General features: G+C 42.6%; 1 protein-coding gene across 1 annotated transcript in view; it reads right to left on the bottom strand.

The window, feature by feature from the left end:
* The window catches only part of htr4 (5-hydroxytryptamine receptor 4), a 258,947-nt gene that overhangs the window by 99,069 nt on the left and 142,378 nt on the right, over positions 1 to 17,500 (bottom strand). The gene's annotated exons all lie outside the window — the stretch shown is intronic.

The raw sequence follows: 17,500 nt of genomic DNA, 5'->3' as shown, positions 1-17,500 counted from the left end.
ATGAAATTCGACCTCAGTCTTATCAGCCTAAATGACAAAGTGGAGCTGCAGAGAAGAACCTCCCATCGTCACTAATTGTAGATTCACCCTATTTTCCCTCAAATTAAAGGTTTTGGATATGGACACTGGTGGGAAATCTTCTCCACATACCGTACAAGAAGTGAAGAAGTGATGAATCAAAACTTAAAAGTGAAATCCTAAACAGCAGCAGAGAAAGCTGGACTCATCAGCGTTAGATCTTTTCCTCTCTAGTCTCTTTGGTTTCCTTTGGTATAACGTCACCTTACAAGATTTCTTAGTAGTTGAAGACTTTTTTCATCATCATTTGGGTATAATAACCATCAAAATCAGGGTAGAAACAAAAAGTTACTCATCTCTTACAATGCATAACAAAGGGGAAACTAAAACTGACTTTACGTATCTCCTAGTAACCCATGATTTGCTTAACTTTCATGCCAGAAATTTTTTTCTCATTTCAGAGTCTTCAAATTCAGTGTATCAGTGTTGTAAGTGCTGAATTAAGTGATATTCAACATATTTGACATTCAACATTTTCAAATTCTTCACATTTTACTTCTGAGGCATTTAGCTGTGGCTCTTATGCAGAGCGACTGAGGCGGCAGCCGCTCTGATCCATCAGAATTAGACAGAATTATTGACAGATAGATTTCTGTCCATTGGTTTGTTTTGGAGCGTCAACATGGAGGTGAGGCAGCAGAACCGTAAAGTAAAGCTTTGCTCATAACGGAGCTACTTCATAGTAAAAAGAAGAAACAGACTCTACAGTATAAATTCAACTAGAATTTATAACCTCCTCTCCTCTCCTTGTCTCATCTCCTCTCCTCCTCTCCTCTCCTCTCTCCTCTCCCCTCCTCTCCTCTCCTTGTCTCCTCTCCTCCTCTCCTCCTCTCCTCATCTCCTCTCCTTGTCTCCTGTCCTCTCCTCTCCTCTCCTTTCCTCTCCTCCTCTCCTCCTCTCCTCTCCTTGTTTCCTCTCCTCTCTCCTCTCCTCCTGTCCTCTCCTCTTCTTGTCTCCTCTCCTCTCCTCATCTCCTCTCCTCTCCTCTCCTTGTCTCCTCTCCTCTCCTTGTCTCCTCTCCCCTCCTCTCCTCTCTCCTCTCCTCCTCTCCTTGTCTCTTCTCCTCTCCTCCTCTCCTCTCCTTGTCTCCTCTCCTCTCCTCTCCTCCATGGTGGGACACACAAGCACACAAGCACACAAACACACAAACACACAAACCACTCTCCAATTATAGTAGTGGGATAAGAAACTGAGCTGGAAAACCTGCAGTCATCCCAACGTCACACCAGCCTTTCTCTGTTGTATCTTTGTTTTGGTCGGACCGTCATCTCTGTGTTTGACGCTAAACAAATGTAGGAACGCTTGAAAAAAGAAGGAGGAAGGAGCGCTTCTTGGATCTGAGGTAGAACACGGCAAAAAACAGGAGCTCAGTGGTCAGCGGGTACAATACCTTAGAAAATATACTTGGGATATTCCTTGCCAGTCACGTAGAAACAAATGAGAAAAAATAAAGGCATGGATTCCCCAAATGTAGAAACGCCTCTGACTGAGTAAACGGACGGTGACGAATCCGTCCGTCCAGAAAAAGTTTCTGTCCACCTTACAGTGAGAGAGCAGAAAAGGGTCCAAGGACATTTCAATGAGACACACACACACACACACAAGAAACCTTTTTCTGTGCCCCGGGCTGCTGGAAAAGTTTAAGAACCCCCAGATGTAAGGTGCTAATTTAATATCCATCCTGGGAATATAATATTTTATGGCATAAAAGTGCAGACGCTGCGTCCCGTTCCCCTCGCCGCCCCGCTGGCCCGGCCTCGGCGAAACGTCTCCAGGTAGAGAAGGAGCTGTCACGAGTTACGGATCAAAGAGCTCCGAGTGAGTCGTGTGGTTTAGAGCTCTCCCGAAATGACTTGTTTAATCTCAGACTTGTTTGACATTAGTAATGCATTACAGTAATCCTCTCGAGGTTTTGCGGTTTCTCGCACTTGAAGGCTTGACATGCAGTGTGTGTGTGTGTGTGTGTTGGGGAGGGGGGGGTTCAGCTCACAGAAACACACTCTCTCCACTTTGCCTGTCTGTGTGTATGAGTTGATGCAGCATGGGAATACATCCATTATGCAAGCATCGCAGTAAACCATAATTTCAATTTTCTCTCCCCATGTCTTTGTTCTCTCTACATTAAATCACAAGTTTGGAGCAATTTAGCTGTCGCTTTTATGTTCTGTTCATGCTGTCTGTAATATGCTAATACTCTTTCTCTATGGTTCTGGAGCCGTGCACCGGCGCTATCTGCCAAATTATTTTACTCTCACCATCCGCGGTTCAAAGGCGAACCGATAGTGTGCAAATTAGGCTTGTTCTTTGATCACTGGTACCAACGCGCTAATCAGATCAAATGGGAACGCTGACAGCTACTCAACAGGAGCGTCGTCACCCGCTTTTCAGAAACCTACAGAGGTGCAGAGATAATTTCCTTTCATCGTGGGATTTGTCGTCTACTCGCTCCGACCTTTCCCCCCCAAATGAGACACGGATATGCGCGGTTATTGTAGTGGCATCGCGATCGCCTCTTTTCGTACAGCTGGGGGCTTGACAGGCAGCGTGCAAATTTCCCCTTTCAAGTGAGAGCTTCGCCTCGTTTTTGGGTTTGACAGTCGGACGCACGAGCCACAACGGAGCTTTCTCTCTGAGCTTTCCAAACACACTCATTGATAATAAGTGGCCTGTCAACTAAGAGGCAGTTTAGATTTCTGCAGCGGCTGCTGGCATCTGCTTACTAGTACTTAAGTCTCCATTGAGCTCAGCACCCAGACGTCCAGATTAAAGGTTTTTCACCTTTATTTATGGATTAAAAGCCTTGTTCAACGGCACCTTGACAGGAGCAGTCGAGCGAGGAGAAAGTGTTTCTCATTCAACATTTTCCCAGCCGATCCACATGTGGGGTCTCAGTTAGTAGTGATGGACGCTCTTCTCTGTTGCAGCCCTAGTTTGTGATTTAGGCCTAGTCCATACTAATCCGGATAAATGTGAAAATGCATCTTTATTTCTTTGTTTTGGCCTTCCATCCACACTGAGCCGCTGTTTTCCATCACTAAAAATGGAGCTTTCTGAAAACGCTCTCCCAAGTGATAACATTTGAAAACGTCGGTTTTGTGTTGTAGTGTGGGACAGGGAGAGCTTTTCGAAAATGCTGACGTGTGATTGTCATGTGATCTCAGGCGTATCATTGTCATGTGATCCATCCAGGCTGTATCAGCTGTTTCAATACCTCAAGGAATGATGGGTTGTGGCTGGAGAGCCGCCCCAAACTCGCTCGCACAACTCCAAGCACAGAAGAGCAACTCTCCTGTGACACTTTTTCACTTTTTGATTTAAGCATTTTTTTTTTACTCGCTAACAGACTTCGTTCTTAACAATCTCTCTGCAAATAACAACCTGCAGTTCACTGACCCCACCTTACAGGATTTCTGGGTATTGAAGTTCAGACAGTTTTGAAACCTAGTGCAGCTTTAACAAGAGAGATTACACTATTTTCACGGCCCTCTCCTCACACCACACCGAGCTGTCTGACTGAGTTTACCAGATGTGATATGAATGAACAGCTCCATTGTATGAGCTTATACATCCAAATACCCACAGCTGAGGGAATAGTAAAGCCTCCATTCAGCCTACACCTGTTTAGTTTAGTTTAGTTTAGTTTAGTTGAGTTAGTATAAAATGTCAATAAACAGAATTAAACAAGATTGTCCAGTATGCACAGATGGTTGAAAAAAAAACCATAGGGCTTGTGAGATGACACCCAGATCAAATACAACTGAGTCACTGAGAAGGAAATTAGCTTACAAATAATTAACTTACAAATAAAAATGAAAATTAAATTGACTTACAAATGAAAATGAAAACATTAGTAAAAATAGGAAAAAGAGTACAAAAGTAATAATAGCTTAAACAAAGCAATAACACATCATCATGAAAAAAACCCAACTAAAAATAACTATAAAATAAATAAATGACAGAATGAAAACGCCAATTGCTTGTGTCTTGATTCCTACTTTATGTGTGTGTACATGTGTTGGAGTGTGTGTGTGTGTGTGTGTGTGTGTGTGTGTGTGTGTGTGTGTGTGTGTGTGTGTGTGTGAGAGAGAAAGTCAAAGAGAGTGGCATAAATACAGGGAGTCAGAGAAACAGGAAAAGACAGAGTGAAACAGAGAACCTGCGTCTTCTGATGACATCTGATACACGCGACCTTTGACCTGCAATTGAGCTGAACTCGCGGTGGGCAATCAGCGAATAGCATGCGGGCTCAATCAGCCGCTCAGACAGATGAGGGGAGACGAGGGAACTTTAAAGCCCCAGTCCGTCCGACATTGGGCAACTTTTACTTTTTTGCCCCGATAAAATGCCCCGAAAATATTTACTTTTACGAGACTGAGATGAGACGTTTTTTACACATCCTTGTTTTTATTTCTCCTCTTACAAAATGAGTGCTGACATAAAAATAAAGCACATTATGGGTTATTATTGAAATTCTGTCATCTTAACACCTTTGCTTAGTTATGTTTCTGAGGATAGATTCACCTGTGCTTTTGAAATAGAGGAATTTAAGGTGGTAAAATCTTTCTAAAATGGATGTATGGCATTTTTGGAAAGAAATCTGTCTATATAGTGTTTTGGAAGTGAACTCTTCAACTGCATCATGAAACCAAAACAAAACTCTCATCACATCCTCTGTTTTTTTTTTTTCTACTCTTACAAAATGATGCCCCGAAAATATTTACTTTTACGAGACTGAGATGAGACGTTTTTACACATCCTTGTTTTTATTTCTCCTCTTATAAAATGATTGCTGACATAAAAGCAAAGCACATTAATGCGTTATTATTGAAATTCTGAGTCATCTTAAGACATTTGCTTACAAATCAGCTGAAGAGCTTTGCTTAGTTATATTTCTCAAGATAGAACCACATGTGTTTTTTGGAATTATAGGAATTTAAGGCGGCAAAATTGTTCTAAAATGGATGTATAGCGCTTTGGAAAGTAACCGGTCATATAGTTTTTTGGAAGTGAACTCTCCAACTGCGTCATGAAACCCAAAAAAACCCCTAAAATAATCCCAACTCAGTCTTCCACATCAGATTATTGCCTGTGCACCGCGGCGTTCACAGCTATTCTGCAGCGTGGCTTTAGACTTCAGACTGCCTCGGTGTCAGGTGGCTGCAGCTGATGGAGTCTCTCTCTGATTGAATGTAAAGAGCAGCTTTTCAGCCCTGATGACTCGCGGGCCGGACCCTCGGTGGTCCGGACCGACCGACACCTTGAAGGACTCGAGTCTGCGGGCCGAGAGCTCGCCGTGATTCAGCCCTGAGGAGAGCTGATTGCACAGGAGGAGGCGGCGGCGTCTTTGGGGGCCTCAGGAGAACTTATTCTGACTACTGTGAAGAGAACTGATGTCGATTCAAAGTTTTAAAGTTACAATATGCAACTTTTCGCCTCGAGTCAGGAAGTGTTAGCTGTTAGTCCCGCCCTCTTCCCACTGACTTGGTCAAGTTCCCATCCCAACACTTGTCACTCATCACTCATCTTTCCTTCGTAAACCTTCTTGGTGATGTGTTCATTTTTATTGTCTTTTGTTTTATTCCTTTGAAGCACTTTGTAACTTGTGTTAAGAAAAGTGCTCTATAAATGAAGTTTATTATTATTAATATTTATGAGCTGTCTACCTTGAAACAAAATCACTGTAAAGCCTCCACAGGCAGCAAATATGGCCGATCTGCAATACAAAAAGCAATGTTGATTTTCATATCTTCTCTGTTCTTTCGTTTCTTACTGTTTTCTGCCATTATTATTATGGTGGAAATGAAGCAATGACTTCCTGCTCTGTGGCCACTAGCCTCACCTTGATAGCCACAACCATCTCACTGCTGGCCGCGCCCACACGACACGCCCACAGGGAATGCTTTACGCCCAAAAATGTCCCAACATAATTGAAAAGCCAAATTTCAGACAAATTGGGGGATTTAGGCCTGAATACACAGACGGATAATGTAGAAAAAGGAGGATTTTCCTATTTATTTATTGTTGTTTTAATGTGAAAAAGTTGCATATTGCAGCAAGTTTCCTTTTTTAGAGTTGAGAGTTGGTGTGGAGTGTGTGTGTGTGTGTGTGTGTGCCTTATAGCAATGGATAATATAACAACTATTATATTGCTGCAATGACTTGTGAAAATGTACTAAAACGTGCCTCTTAATGAGTCGAATTGTAATGAAACCTGTTAATGAAATAAACTGCCATATAATATCACAACATCTTCAGACTGATATTATTCATATGATTCTAATTAAAAAAAAGTTACAGCCCTTAAAAAAAGTTACAGCCCAATGTAACAAATCCCAATTAAAGTAATTGGGAAAATGAATATTATATTATCAGGTTTTATTAAATTTTGGACTCATTTAGAGGGAAATTTGATCACACTTTGGCAAGTTATTGCCTTCTGGCTGTTTTGTGAGTCTAATTCACCGAAATATCTGTGATGGGAGGAGTCAACTTGATAACCCCAATGACCCCCCCCCCCCCCCCCCCCCGCCCCCCCCGGCCCCTTGCTCTAACATCCAAGCCAGTTTTCGACCCAAAAATGGCCACAATGGATATCCCCATCAGACCCTGTGTATGGGTAAACATCATACCGGCATGGAAAGCCTCTTCAGCTCCACATTGTCTTCTTTCTGTGTCGGGAACAAAAAAAAAAAAAAGATTCTTGGCCGGTGCTGACGGCCTCAGCGGGAATCCCATAATTGCAAACAATAGCTGTCTGGACACTAGCGTTCCCTCTCAGCAGGCAAAGACAAGCCTTGTATTATGCAGATTGGTAGCGGAGGTGATGGGTTCGGCCCAAACGGCGACCAAACGGCGCTTCTCTGTGTGGTAAACAGGGGGAAATGTGGCGGGAGACACGGAGGGGGTCGAACAGATTCCCTCGCTGGCTGGAACAACAAGGGGAGGGAAAGTGGAGGGCGAACAAGGGGATAATTACGATTAAAAGCTCCGCAGTAAAAGTAAATGATAAGAGCAGGTGGTTCGCTCAGCTGGTAAAATGTGACGGAGGTTAAAGGCGGTGAATTGAGCCATTAGAGTAAGAGGGCTATTTAGACAACAGAACTAATGATTTATTTCATTTGAATGAATGGCTTGGTAATCTATCTGTTTTGTTCTGAAATGAGATAAAAAAAAAAAAAATGACACCCACTCTAATTGAGGGCACAAAATGAAACAAAGTTATGGTACAAGCTGCATCATCTACAGCAGTTGTTCTCAACGTGGGGTCCGGGGACCACCAGGGGTCCTTGAGGGGGTTCCAGGGGGTCCCCAGCAAATTGATGAATCGTTTAAACTTCAGCTTTATTTCATTTCCAAGAAGTAAACACAATTAGAGAATGTAGAAGAATGACTGTTTTGATCATAGTTTCACTGTTATCTCTCTACCTACAGTACAGATAGTCATGGGATTCTCGACAAAATCATATCAAACAATAAAAATATTCTCAGATTCGGGGGTCCATGGCCCTAATGTCGACCAAATTAGGGGTCATTGATATGAAAAAGGTTGAGAATCACTGATCTACAGTATATTTTACAGACACTGATTAGTAAACCTTAGGAAATGTTTTTTCATCTAGAGAAAGGTTTGGTTTTTAGAAATGAACTATTCATTTTTGTTCTGACCAGGATAGAAAAATTGACATACAGAAAAATAAAGGTGCCAAAAATGGTTCTTCTTAGTGACGCCATAGAAGAACCACAAAGTTTTTAAAGAATCATTTCTGCTTTCCTTTGCTTACACTCCTGCATTATCTGCCCATGTAAAGCCTAATTTGCAATTGCAAAATATATACTATGGAGGGGTTTGGTTATTTTCCACATTTTGCCATCTCCCACCATCCAGTAACTAAGAATTAAGAACTTTTTAATATCCCAAAGAACCATATATAGTACTGTGCAAAAGTCTAAGATTTTTTTTAATACATTTTGTCTTAGATGTTTGTTTTCTGCATTAGTGTGTCAGTAGACCGCTCTTTAAAGTAAATTTTTTGATATTTGATATTTGTGCCTAAGACTTTCGCACAGTACTGTAGTTCTTCGATTGTTTGTAGAAACAGAAATGGTTCTTCTATGGCAGTGGTTCTCAACGTGGGGTCCGGGGACCACCAGGGGGTCCTTGAGGAGGTTCCAGGGGGTCCCCAGCAAATTGATAAAGTGTTAAACTTCAACATTACTTCATTTACACAAAGTTAACACAATTAGAGAATGTAGAAGAATGAGTGTTTTGATCATAGTTTCACTGTTATCTCTCTACCTACAATACAGATAGTCATGGAATTCTGGACAAAATCATATCTAACAATAAAAATATTCTCAGATTTGGATCCAAGAGACACTCTCTCATCAAATGGGGGTCCGTGGCCCTAATGTGTAGTAAATTAGGGGTTCCTGATATGAAAAAGGTTGAGAATCACTGCTCTATGGCATCACTCCAAAGAACCATTCCAGTTTTCGGTACCTTTATTTTTCCGTGTGATGGTGAAGGACTTGACGCGCGCTCGGCCCACCCACCGAATAATCTCAATAACCGATCTTTTCCAATTAACTTCAAACTGAGAATGCCCACCAGCTCCAGGATCAATAAATGAACCGTCGTTACACAGACTTTAGCATTTCAAATCTGCACCAACACACGGGTCTGTAGGTGTATAAAGCTGTCAGTCAGATCTGGACGTGGTGTTTTAGTCACGGTGAAGCGGCTCCCCTCTCAGCTGCTCCGGTGTTTTTCCATTCCTCGAAGATTATTTTCTTTGCTGTGACAAGCGCTCTTTAAAGAAAACGACTGCGAGGTTTGCCTCCGAACGGCAGGTTTCAGGTTTTCCGCAACCGGACTGACGGGGGCCGACTCGGGGGGGTTTCGTTCCAATTACGCTCTGTTATCTTTACCTCACCTCGAAGAAGCGAGGTTTTAAAGCGTAAAAAATAGAGCTGGAGGGAAACGGCATGAAGGTATGAAACGCGATCTGGTCTGAAAGTGTCGGCCGTCAAGGAACTTGAGAGCGTGTTTAAGTGTTGGTGACTGGTCCAGCGATTGCAATTTAGACCTGGCTGGTGCCTCGGTGTGTGATGTGTATCGTGAGCGACAAGAGCGTCTGGCGTGATAGAAAATAACCGACTTCAGATTTTTACTCGTTTTTATGATGGGAGAACGAACACCAGGCAGCAGAGCGCTAATAAACAGAATCAGAAGACATTTGAAAGAATCCTAACAGGAGGATTTTGGTTTATTAAAGGGTAACTTCGGTATTTTTCAACCTGGACCGTATTTTCCCATCTTTTTGTGTCTAAGTGACTAAAGGGGACAACAAATTTTTAAATTGGTCCAGTATTGAGCAAGATCGAAACAACGAGCTGCATTGTAATCTGACGGGGCAAATCGCACCGTCAATGTACGTCCACTAAAAGTTCTTGTTTTTGCCACTGACAGGCTCAGATTGTTATTATAAGTGTCTGACAACATTATGGAAAGGACCCTACAGAGAAATTAAACGTTTTTCTTTACCTTTCGCTTGATCCGTGATCTGTGTGTAACCAAGTCTCGCTCAAGTCTCGCGAGAGTTGAGTTGTTGCAGGAAGTTGCACACAGACAGGATCAAGCGAAAGGTAAAGAAAAACGTTTCATTTCTCTGCAGGGTCCTTTCCATAATGTTGTCAGACACTTATAACAACATTGTCGTCCCCTTTAGTCACTTAGACACAAAAAGATGGGAAAATAGGGTCCAGGTTGAAAAATACCGAAGTTACCCTTTAACGGGAAGAGTTCACCCGACTGCTTACTTACCGCAGCTTGATGAAGCTTATTAGAAGTTTGCCCCGTGCGCCCGGCATTATTACTGTAAATGTCAAGTTTGTGTAACTCCCCCCCCCCCGACTTCCCCATAGCTCATAACTTCACAAAGCTCGCCGTCTAAAAGCTGATAAATTCGTCCAATTACCTCAGAGCTTTCAAGCCCTGGCAGTCGCAGAAAGAGAATTAGTGCGAAGCGCTCGGCGCGGCGCGAGGTGCTGGCGCTCGGTCCAGGCGTCGATTTTGACAGCTCACCAAACACAGATGCATAATTTGTTCCTCCTCCAAATACAGAGTTAAGTCTCTTTTTTGCTAATGTGAAGCTGTAATTGGAGCAAACGCTGGATCTAAACTGCAACGGCGCTTCGTCCAAATCCAGCAGAGAGAGAGCGGCGTGGGCCGGATCAATGCCGGCCGCAGAGCTGACAATGGAGAATAGAGGAGAAAAATACACACAAAGGCGTAAAATGGATAAATGTGAACAGAGATCTGTAAGAGCTAGAACAGAAAATGCCAGCTGCATGAGAAAAAAAAAGAAGGCAGAATACACAACAGCTTGCACTGAGAGGCAATCATAATCACCACCCACAATCATTCACACACACACACACACACACACACACCCTCCACAATCTATTCAAACTTCTCAAACGCTCTCTCACCTCACACACACACACACACACACAGGTCCATTTGTATATCAATTACAGCCCATTCACTCTCTCTCTTTCTCAACTTTCTCTCTAATGCTGCACCTCCGCCCGCCATCCATCATCACACTATTCCTCTCTCTCTCTCTCTCTCTCTCTCTCTCACACACACACACACACACACACACATATACACACACACAGGTACATTAGTCTCTCAATTACAGCTCCATTCACACTCTCTTTCTCTCCACAGTCTCTCTAACTTTCTACTCTCCTTCCATCTCATACTCTTAACATACACTCTCACTAATATATCCATTGGTAAATCAATTATCATCTCATTTTGCAGACAAGGCAAGATCTTTATATAAAACTACACCCATCTGATCAGCCTAAATCACAAGATGGAGCTGCAGCAGAGAAGAGCGTCCCATCCCACCTGATGGAGACGCTGGAGCAAAATCCAAACAGCAACAGTCCAGAGAAAGCAACATTAGATCTTCTCCTCTCTCGTCTCTTTGGTTTCCTTTGGTATAAAGCATCACAGACCGACTGGTTAGTAAACATGAACGAGCTGTGTGGCGTTTACTGACCTCACTGCACAGGATTTCTGGGTATTGAAGTTCACATTTTTTCGAACAGTTAACTCTCGCTGCCATTTTGAATTAAGAACATTTTGATATTTGGAGTTTTGTGCATTTACACAAAAAGGCACAAAAACTTTAGGGTATAAACAATGCTAATCTACTGTCAGTATCAACAGAAAGAGAGAAAATCATACTAAAATCATACATATTCATTAGTTTGTTGAGACAAATCAACAGGAAAGAATTGGATACTTTCTTTAAACTTAAACAGAAACTTTTTAAAGGGGTAGCGACTACTTTGCCCGCTAACTGAATGAACAACATGACTGATGACTTTCTGTTTCCCAGCAAGACAGCCGACAGTTTAATGTGCCAGTATAGCAGACCAGGAATAGCTGGGCCAAATTCAGGTCAATGAATCTCCCGCCTCAAAATGGCACCCTAAAGGTAAAGTGACGACCCCATCTTCCTGATGATGACAGGTGATGATGTGTGACCGGTGGTGCGGTCAGGGAAGGACGCTTAACTGTTTTGTCTACAGGCCACAATGTCTGGAAAATCCCACAAGCCACCTGACGCTTTTGTTAGTTTGTGAATGATGGTTTGGGTTTCAGTGTGAAAGTCTGGGTGGCTCACATGACTAAGGATGCGATCACATCATATTTGTTGTCTTTGTTCCGAATTTTTGTATTTGGTTCATTTAGGTTCACGTTTCCCAATTACAACTGAACCAGGGCTTGTAAACAAAAGTCACATGACCTAGCTCTGTGCCGCAGTTTCCCTTCTCTGGTGTTCATACCAGCTAACAACAGACTTCATTTTCTTATGCTAGGCTTTCCAAGCTTGAGGAACCGCATCCGCCTCCTTCTACCCATAATCCCTTGCATTTCGGGGTGGTTTCCTGCAGTTGGTTCAGATTACATTCTCACTCCTAACGAACCTCACCGCAGTTCTCTTGTTAGAGGACTGTGACTCACATTTTCGCATCGTTCTCACCTGGAGAAACCAAACTAAAGGAGAAAACACTGCAGAGTTCAGATAATCCGTTCCAAACACGCAAAGTTCTTCGTTCTAATCCTTGGAGATCGTTTCCCAACCCCACCTCCCCCCAAAATATCTCCCCAACCATTCCTTTCTTCACACATTCCGGCTATCAAAGTTAAAAAGCCTTGGTTCTCAAGTCAAAAAAAAGCAAAAGACAAAGCAGTACTATTATCCCAGTATTTTGCATGGTGATGTATTAACTCTTCACTAGAGAGTTTCTGTTGGATCTCTGCTCTAATTAGCTAGCTTACTCCTCTGTCTTGTGAAAATGTGACCGGGTGGGAGAGGTGGTGATGCACCGGAGACTTGTGTAGGAGGAGATAACTTCTATCAAAGTTTCTGCAGCTCCTACCTGTCGCTGATAAAGGTCATAGATTACTTTATGCAGCTTTAAATATGGGAGATTTAATGGGGGTTCAGGTTCAGGCTCCTTGTTTCTTTCCACCTCGCTTTCAGTTATCAGGCTGAGCAAGAGAGAGAAGAAGAAGAAGAGTGAAAACGAATCAGAGTGAGTTATGCGGCTGGACTCAGGCTGTATTTGCGGTGGAAGCGAGGGAAACAGGCAACAGATTTCTCCCGTTCCCCAAGTTCCTGACTAATTCCCTCTGTGATTCGAAGTCAAATTAGTGACAAAATAGCGCGACACATTAGACAGCCGTTTGTGTTAATGCGGAACAAGAAGTGATGTGAGTCATTTGAGGCTAATTCTCTTCATAACAATTCCCTGGAGGCACGCGGCCGCGATTCTGGCAGCTTCCCACACAAACGCTTCCTGAATTCGGAGAAAAGCCCGAACACGATAGGCCACTCGGTGCACGGTTTTCATCCAATTACTTTACAGCAGCCTGCCTGGTAATACGTCTATTTCCCCTCCAATTATCAAGCATTTATTTGCCTCATCCTGATGTCGGCTTTGCGCTTAACGCAAAACGGGGGGAAATGTGGAAATGGGTTGCACCTGGGGCCGGTGTCTGATTGAGACAGCGTTAACACATGTGACCCCGCTCCCCTGCACCCCCCACCCCCCACCCCATGCACCCCGCCCCACCCGCACCCCCCCACCCCGTCGGACAAAGAGGTGCTTCAGGGGTGAGGCGAAATTACTGAATAACTGCCATTGCCGAAAGAGATGATTGACATCCTTTCTAATACAAATTATTCTCCCATTTGTCGAAAAACTCCGTCGGCTCGAGCTGTGTTTTTTTTTTCATGAAGCTGAATAGGGGGAACGTCGCTCTGCCGCTCAACCTCATACCGACACATTGTGAGTCAAAACCGCCGGGTCGCAGTGTGAATTCTCCACACATGCTCAGTAGCGTTGAAGCCTTGCCAAACTCACAGACTAAGCAGGAAGAAACAAGCCTGTCAAAAGTTTTTTTTTTTGTGTGTGTTGCATTCATAACCCCCCCCCCCCCCGAGTTGCAAGGAGAATGACGATGAAAAATGAATCAAATTAAACTTTAAAATTAATTGAAAGAGCTTGTTTGTCACAGAGTGCTTTACAGAAAACGAAAGATAAGGCAAGACGGATAAATGCAAATACAAACGAAACAAGGAATAAAGAGAACAAGTTCATCGCAAACTTGGTGTGAATGTAGATGTGTGAGTGAATATGAGAGCAGATGATGATGATGATGATGATGATGATGATGGTTGTTGCCATGGTGATCCTGCAACGCCTCCTCCTCATCATCATCCTCCTCACCACCTGGGTTTTATGAATCAAAAGTATGTACAACTGTTTGACATAGACCTATTTTTTTTATTTTCTATCAGTAATACTGTGTGAGTGTGTAACTGAGTGAGTGAGTGAGTGAGTGTGTGTGTGTGTGTGTGAGTGTGAGTGAGAGAGAGAGAGAGAGAGAGAGAGACCCCCTTCAGATCCCATATTAGTTACAATTACTCCTACTAGTCATTACTCATACACACAGTGACATACAGTTCATAATAATGCAGTCTCATTCATACAATGACAGATTCAATTAAACATATACAGTGATATAGAGTCATTGGAAATGTGTTCTCATTCGTAAAGTACGAATTCATTTTTACATTTTACACTTTAGGGATTTAGCTGCAGCGATTTTCAATAAGTGCAACAGCAGAACAAGCCTCAACTCCCAGATCGACAGCTAGTTAGTGCAAAAAACCTCCAAGCAACCGAGCAGGAGGAGCGCAAGGTTCGTTACGCAAGAGTGAGATTCGCCGGAAACGTATTCTTTACATACTGAGAGATTGACTGGAGATGTACCGTTACTCAAACAGCGGCACATTCCTCTCCTGAAGGTTTCTGGGGAAATCGAAGCGAGCGGCGGCCGCAGTCAAACGCTAGTTTGGGTTGCCAGGCAATGTGGCGTGTTTGAGCCGAGTGTAAATGACTCTGCTTTTGTTTTGTCCTTGTCACACAAGGCGAAGAGATGCTCACAGACCAGCCTGGTGATTAGAGAGGCTGCCGACACCCAGCGAGCACCGCCGAAAAATAAGGTTTTCAGATGCAGAAGGCACCAGACTGATCTTACTGAGAGAGAAACAGAAGGAAACTGACATGAAGAGAATGTGTGAGATGTTTTGTGTATGAAAGAGAAAAGAGAGAGATTGTGTGTGTGTGTGTGTGAGAGAGAGAGAGAGAGAGAGAGAGAGAGAGAGGCAGAAAGATATAGAGAGGAAGGGAAAATGTGTCTGATTGTGTGTGTGAGCAAAACAGATCGACTGCGTGTGTGAGAGTGTTAGGAAGAGAGAGAGAGAGAGAGAGAGAGAGAGAGAGAGAGAGAGAGAGAGAGAGAGAGAGAGAGACTGTTAAGCCGATATGTTCAATGTTAGTTTAGTAGATGTTGTTTGGAAAAGTTGTTCTTTTTTCAGCCATTGAATGTTAAAGGAATGGTCTGCTAACTAGTTCTGTATGCTCAGTCCACTTTCACTGGATAAATAACAGTGTTTCAATTATATTAATTGCTCAGTATTTGAAAAATACATCTCACTAAGTCATCATAAAGGCCTTAAATACCCCATATTATTCAGGTTTCATGATTTTGTTTTCAAATATAGGCTATTATGGCTTTGGATAAGTGTAATGTAATAATATAATTCATAAGGGTTTGCAGATAAATGTAGTTTAGTTAAAAGAATTGAATTGGTTAAATAGAATGAATTTGAACACTAAATCCTCACAATGCTGGACCCTGATTGGCCGACAGCAGTGGAGGCTTTCCAGATGCAAACTGGCCTGATTGGATGGATTTCAGTCATTCTTTAGTAAGCGAGCCAATCAGGACCGAGTCCAGCTGTGATGCGTTTCCTGGAGTTAGACTGAAACTGACTGGAAAAACAAGATGGATTTTTGAAAATGCAACTTTAAATTGAACCAATCAAACAAAATCGAATTTTAACAATGTCTTCATTACACATATTTGATCCTATATTTATATAAATGAAGGAAAATTTGAATCCCTATAATATGAGACTTTTAAGATGACTTGAAAATAATTGATAGCGAGTTTAACTCATGACAGCAGCCATTTGGGTTATATCGATGCCACAAATTTAGACAGATAGGTAGATAAGATAAATAGACAAATAGATTAGCACTAAAATGCAGTCTCTAGAGTATTATATGAAATTAAATACACAACAGGCGAGTGTATTTCATGTTGAGCTCTAACCTGAGTGACTGGCTGCATCTGAGCGTAATGTGGGACTCTGAGAGGCTGCTGGCTGACTCCTGATGGACGGCTGCTAAAGCTCTTAAGAACCAGGATGATCTGGAGTAAATATTGAGTGCAAATATAGCTAAAGGGATTCTCACACCGGATTCACCGAGAAAGTAAGCGTGTGTGTGTGTGTGTGTGTGTGTGTGGTGTAAGTGAGTCAGAGAGGAAAGACACTGAGATATAGACAGAAAGAGGCAGATGAAGACCGAGAGAATGGGAGACAGAGGGAGAGAAAGAAAGGGAACGTAGATGGAGAGTAGGGCTGGACGATAGGGTTGAAATCAATATCACGATAATCATAAGGATTTTTTTCGATATCGATATATATGACGATATGGCTCACATAAGCGAAATCACGTTAAATAATCAAATTAATGTTCATCATATTGAACCGAATGGTAATGTTTGGTGTGATGTCAAGCGAAACTGAAGTTTTCGCATAATATTCCTACCGTACTTCATTTTGTCTGAGTTTCTAAATACAATTAGCTTGTTCTCATCAGTTCAGACAGCAGAATTGTGCGTCTCGATATCCCAAAATCACCATATCATAACAACATAATCCCACTGAAAGACGATAAACGATAATATTGAATTATCGTCCAGCCCTAATGGAGAGTAAGGAGAGAGAGAGAGTAATAGACGGCCAGAGAAAGAGACAAACAGCCAGAATCGTCAGATAGACCAGAGAAAAGAGAGATGAGACAACAGAGAAAGAGAGAAGAAGAAGAAGAAGAGGAGGAACAGAGTCTGCAGTTTTGCCCAAATCTCACCAAGGTGCCGCTGACCCACAGTAATCCATCATCCTGTGTCAGTCCAGCCTCTGAGCTCAGACAAGCCTTCAAACTTCACTTTAACACACAGGAGGGAATCAGGGTCAAACCCATGTGAGAACGCTCCTTCCTCCGTGTTACTGGCTTCCACTGAACCCTTCTGCCCAAACCGATTCACATTACTGTCCCGCGGACCTTGTGCAGCAACTTCCTCTCTAAGTTGTGTTTATCCGGTGGAGGATGACCGAGCATGAGTCTGTTTCAGCCCTGCTTCACATTTATTCACATCCACACATTCACACTTGGAGCTGTATGGAGGTTTATTTTCCCCCCAAAACAATCTGTGCGTAAAATTCAATATTGTGAAATGCTTCGAGCGTAAAAAAAAAACAACAAATGATTTGAAATCCCAAAGCCAGTTCTGTAAATCTGTGAACAGGACTGTAATCTGTTTTTTGAAGACAGACACGGATTGTGTTTTACAACTCTGGAAACACACAATGACGGTTCTGAGTTTTGGCCGGTATATTTCAGCCAGTAGAGAAACTTGTAAGGCGGTTTTAGCCTAAAACTCAGAGGAAAAACTACAACAGGGAGAGTAGTCATAACTGGAATGTCAAATGCTGGGATTTTTCAATGTAAAAGTCAAATGTTTGCCTCCGTTTTTGCACTGGTCTAGTAATACAAGTGCCTCGGTTAAACCAGAACTTTTATTTTGAAAATGTTGAGGTGGAAACTACATTAAAAACACGTTACTTCCGGATCAGAATCGGGAAAACACTGTCTACTTACGAATTGTGTTTTATGAGTGAGGATGCAAACAAAAAAA

The sequence above is a fragment of the Centroberyx gerrardi genome, chromosome 16, assembly GCF_048128805.1.
Source record: "Centroberyx gerrardi isolate f3 chromosome 16, fCenGer3.hap1.cur.20231027, whole genome shotgun sequence".
Classification (NCBI taxonomy): Eukaryota; Metazoa; Chordata; class Actinopteri; order Beryciformes; family Berycidae; genus Centroberyx; species Centroberyx gerrardi.
This window is presented reverse-complemented; position numbering and strand designations above follow the sequence as displayed.